We start from the raw sequence: 6,000 nt of genomic DNA, 5'->3' as shown, positions 1-6,000 counted from the left end.
TTTTTAAGGTATTCTATCAGAATTTATTGAAAACCATTCATAAAATATGTATATATCAGGGACTGAAAGTTATAATTATACTTCATTTTTGGAAAAAATTATCAATATACTGATTAGTTTGTTTATTAAAAACCTTATTGTTAATTTTCATAACATAACTATATAATCCATACCGGATCAGTTTAATTATTTCACAAAGTATTTTTAATCTAATATTTTTAGCTCTGAGTTTTTGATAGATGGATTAGTTTGATAGTTTTTTATATAAATTTGATATACATTTAACTACATTTCATTTAGCTCCATACATTTCACAGTTTAGACTTTATATGTGGCACATATATGTATTACGGGTATTCTTAGTTGTATGGGGGAAAAAAAATATTAATAGTTTTTTAAGCGCCGGGCATTTTTTTTTTGCTTTTAGTCTAAAAAAAATCTCAAAAAAAATTGGGGCCGAACGGATAATGTTTAATGGACGCGGGACTCACCTAAAGTTTTCAGTGTGATGCTCCCAAATAAGCATACGTAGCAACATACAAAAAACACAAGAGAGAGCGAGATGGCATGCTATAAAATAAAATGTTAGTACATTGTTAACACTATTACTGTTATATTACAAAAAGAAAAGAAGAATAGAAACAAATGTTTCTTAATTAATGGGTTTAACTTAAATTTTTATTATTATCACTGACTAGATCACTTTTTTTACAGTGGGGTATTTCCTTTTCTAAGGTTCAACAACTTGACTCAATAATTACTTTTCTTCCTAGTTGTTTGTGAGAACTCTGTTGTACTCCGGCATAAATTGGACTCCTCTTTCGGCCATATCATTTACCACAAGAAGATCACGGCAGTATGTCAAACCTTCCTCAAATTCAAATGTTTGCTTCCAATTCGATGGGTTTCGAATTTTTGAAAATAAGAACACCCCTAATATACTTATATATAGGTCTATTCGTGAAAATCGATTTTGTACTGAAAATTTAACTAATTTCCCTGCAATTAATCTTTAAAGATCTCATTATACTTCACAATTTGCGTTATAATCACACAAAATGAAAGAGGATTAAAAAAAATGTTTCACCTAAAAATAACAAAAATAACTATTTTACAATTCAATATTTTGTTGTTTAATCTGAAAACTGATTAAATGCATATCTAATTAGGTATCAGCATCATATTTTTTTTTAAAATCTACCGTGTTGATAAAGTTGTAAATCAAATAATAAGATATAAACACTTTATAACATGGTCGCAGTAGTTCAACTGAATTTTCATCAGGTTTTTGAAAAGAATATTCCAGTTGTCTGGTCTATTTGTTTTTGTAGTTATATGGTTCGTTTTTACGGTTTATTTATTAATTTTTTTTATGTATCATTCACTTGTCTTTTCCTCACTTTAGCCGCAATAATTTCACACAAAATATTTCCGCTACACATCGTCGTTGACGTTGACTAGACGAGAGATGTCCTGTTCTTGTCCTGATGCTTATGCTCCTGCTCCTGTTCCTGCTCCCACTCCTTTCTCCATGTTGTTGCTTTTACACATTTCACTTGACTTCACGTCATCCTCATCTTCTCCGGCAACTTATCATTTTATAAGCATTTTGTTGGCTTTTTCGTTTTTTGTTTCGGTTGTTTTGTTTGCCCTCAAATGTTTTTTCTGTGTGCAGCAGAGAGAAAAACAAAATATTTTGTTGCATTTTGTTTGCTCAGTGGCCAGAGTCTTCTTCTCCATCCTCCATCCTCCATCTCCACCTCTGCATCCACTCACTTTCACAGACTCTCGACTCGCAAAAGCACCAGCATCATCTTCATGTGTATTTTATGTGACAGATACTTTAAAATGTGGCAAAATGTTTTTGTTTCTGTTGTTTTCTTTTCGGGTTTTGCCAAGTACCAATTTGAAATTAAATTAATGTAAAATAAGACTAAACTCTAACTATGCCAAAGTGTCTATACCCTTGCCAATTTTTAGTCGAATGGCAGATGTACTTTTTAATTAGTGGATAAGAAATTTGATTTCATCTATCAATCCTAAACTTCCTTTTCTATTTTGAACAATCCTGGCTTCTGTTTAACTGTTTTCCACTCCAAAAAGGAGTAAGAGAGAAATTCAAAAAGGTTTACCTTATTTTAAATATTGAATTTAGATAACGTTTCGGTTGGCTAGACCTGCAGACAAATCTTTAAACCCCTTTAATTGTACGTTTACCCAAAGTAGGCTAACTAACATTTTGGGGAAAAAGCAGATACCCCTTGACTAGGGTATAATTATGTGCCACGTAAACTAATTTTTATGCCTCGAAATGGGGGTTTACAATTTACGATCCGCAATCCTTTCATAACATTTGGAGACGCATTTTATTGCCCACTTAGAAAAAAAAGAGGGAGCACGAGAGGAAACCGCTTGGACCATTAAAATGTTGCCCTCTAAAAAACCTTTGTTGCTTTCAGTGGCGGGTTCTCTAGGGGGATAAATTATCAAGCAAAAGGGATTAGTTAGTTGCAATTTCAAACAAGAGGCTTGAAGAAGATCTTCAAGTTAGAAAAGTTGTTGCACTCTTGGTAGAATACCTTCAACGAAAGCATTTGTCAAACCATATGATCCCTTCAATTGGGTCATCATAGATACGCCACTGGCCATTGTGTTTGTTGTTCAAGTTGGAAATTTATATTAGGCCAACAAAGTCGCTCTAGAAGAAGGCGCAGGACAAAGTGATGGAAGTGAAGAATGGAAGGTGGCGAAGGACGCTGCCAACAGCCGCCACTAGTGGCCATGGCGCCTGCTCTCAAGTGCTCATAAATTCACGAAAATTTCACAGCGGCCAACAAAATCAAAAAAATAAAGCACGAACAGGAAGAAAGGAAACGAGAGGAAAGGGACATGGCGTCAGCTGTTGCAGGGCTACTTGATTATACTATAGAACACACCCGACCCCCTTCACCCATCCAAAGCCATGGCATACGACACTCGACGTTGGTTTGGCAAACATAAATTGTTAAAGAATTGCCACTTTACAGTCGTAAGGACCACATAAACCCACAATCCAAAAACCCAAACCCAACCAAAAAAAAAAAGGGGGAAAAAAACGAACTGAAAACTCGAAACCCTTCTGTCAGCCACTTACCTTCAGTGCTTGGTAGTTTTTCCGGAAATATCTTTTGCAGTCCAACGCAGCCTTCTGCATTTTCCCTCACCCTCAAAACTCAATCTCCACTCATTGGGCGAGTGTGTGTGTGTGTGTGTGTGTGTGTGTGTCCGTGTGTGCCATAAAAGTGTCATCATTATTATGCCATTCAATTTGTAGCCAATAAAAATGACAACTCCAAAAGCGGTAAATGAAAATCAACAGCCAAAGCTGGGTTTGACATTTTCATTCCATCAAAGTCTACATGATAAAGTACACAAAAGCTTTGAAATCACAGAGTGAGTGCAAAATAAATTATAACACAATTGCTTATTAATCACGTCATGCATGTCAGGAAAAAACTATTGTGTAAAAATATATATTTAATCCATCCACTACACTGAGAAAAACAAGTTTCCTTTTTCTATAAAATTAGCGAGTATATTACAACTTGCCTTCAAAACATTATCACCCTTTTGACGATTTGTGGAGGATACACGATGCAAATGGTCAGAAAGAAGAAGAATCCTATGTCATTCAATAAATATCTATGAATAAGGATATCCAAAAAAATATTTAAGGATAGACCAGGGAATAGAATGGATGAATATATTCAAATTAACGTTTGAAATATTTCAAACTATTAAAAATTTAAGGAATAAAATAAATGTAGTTTCAAAACTACTTTTATTAAATGCTGAACTGACTTGATTGAAATGAATAAGATGAATGAGTACTCATACAAACAAACGACTATAAATTTTTTTTTTTAATTTCTTGATTAGGATTCGTCCTCAAGCCCCAACCTTGTGTAAACGATAGAAGAAAGCGCTTAGAAAACAAGGAATACAAAAATGTGTCTTCTTATTGCAATATATTCATAATATTAATTTTATATGGTGTCGTATGAATACTCAAAACATCGTTAAAAAGTTTTTTTAATTTTTGTGTAATACGCTTTCGTTTGCTAAAAGTTTTCTCAAAAACTAGTAAAATGAGTATGTACACATTTAAGAATTCGAGTTTTTCCTCTTTTCGAATAAGAGTGGTATATGAGTAGTTCTATGTGAGTTTATTCGTGCAGTCCTCTAGACTAGCCCTATAATTGCTTCAAAAACTTGAATACGTGTATACCCAGTAGGTATTAATCTCCTAGCATTCTGTTTTGTCAGAAATCATTTTGAGTGTCAAAAATGACTTTTCCACTTGCTTAAAATGTGCAATAGTAATACGACTTAAATATCACTCAAAATGATTAAAACAGGGGATAATAAAGCGAATCATCAAGAAGTGTCGCAGCTAGGGTGCCTCCTCCCGACGATGTGATCATTAATGATAAAAAATTGAGCTCATTTATGATAATTTAAATAAGCAAGACGATAAAGACTTTTATATAATTCCAAGAGCTTGCTGGGTATTCATAATTTAAATGTGTTAAATTTTCACGTAGCCAGAATGAGTAAAATGTTCAAAAATTGTCGTTGGCTTAAAATTTAAATTATATCATTATTGTATTATTGCCTTTTCGCCTGATTGTTTCTTAAAGATTTTGTTTAAGTGTTGCAATTGAATTGCCCAAAATTTATTTCAATTCAATCAATCCATTGCGAGATGATGCAATTTTTGGGAAATGTCTTCTTTCTTTTTTTTTTGGTTTCGTCCTCGCTGGGAGACTTTGGTCCTTTCCATTATCTACATATACATACACATGTCGTTCGGTTAGCCTGGACAAACGTTAGTGGAGGATGCATGTGAAGTGCTGTGATTTATAAGCGCTTTGTCGGCGATAACAGACAGAATGAAAAGGGCTAAGGACACGCCCACAAACAATGGAGGCCATGCAAATCGTAGTTCCGGCCTCTCTCTGCATTTCTTTCAATTTTCTTTGTCTTTCTTTCCATTTTCATTTTCTTTTTGTTTTTTTTTTCCATTCTCTCTTTTTCTATTTTGTTTGCGGTCGTTTTTCCAGCACGCTGGAAACATTTGTATACATTTACCAAGCAGGGTATATTCAATTTGGCTAATAGTTTACCACTGAAATTAAGGGAACCTGAAGAAATAGTTGTTAACTGTTATTCATGCCAAAAGGTTTATGTCTCTTAAATCTGAAGATAATTCCGACCAAAAGGAACCTCTTAATGCATCGGGAAAGGGTATGACAGCTACAGCATCTCAAAATTTAACTCGAGATGTGTTTTTTTTTATATTTATTTTTGTGTGTTCTTTCTTTATCTAAAGTTTTGTTGTTGACAATAAAAACGGCAACCGTTGGACTGACCTAACCGCACAGAAGGAGAGTTGGACCATATCATTAATTTTGCACAAAAGGAACGAAAAATTGTCCTTTGCCAAATGCAGAATGGGGCGAATCTAGCCTAACCAAACCAAACCAAGCCGAACCGAAACGAAACCGACCAACAAATAAATAAGGCAAAAGAAGGCGACTCTGTTGTGCATTGGCAGCCCTGCGGTTGGAGGACCTGATATTGAGAAGGGGTTTAGGGGCGGTTTGGAATTGCATTTGTTCTATTGCCAGAACCATTTCAGATCTTTGGACTTCCCTTAGACACGTTCGACATTTTGTGTGTCCTCACGCTGCGCTGAGTTTTGCCAAATTGAAATTGTTGCCACAACTCATACCACCAGCCAACCGTCGAGAGATTGCACGGACACATATTGCCACATATTGATTATGTGCAGCCGCATATGACTTATGTATGTATCTGTGTAGGTAAGCTTCAATTGTTTATAACAATTACATTTAATTAAAATTCATGTCAATTAAAATTTGTGGTTTACATAGAAATTATATGGCATTTCAATTAGTATTAGTAAATAGTTTGCGATGGGTTTTTCGAAACTTGTGA

The sequence above is a fragment of the Drosophila willistoni genome, assembly GCF_018902025.1.
Source record: "Drosophila willistoni isolate 14030-0811.24 chromosome 2R unlocalized genomic scaffold, UCI_dwil_1.1 Seg167, whole genome shotgun sequence".
NCBI lineage: Eukaryota > Metazoa > Arthropoda > Insecta > Diptera > Drosophilidae > Drosophila > Drosophila willistoni.
Note: the sequence above shows the minus strand (reverse complement) of the source record.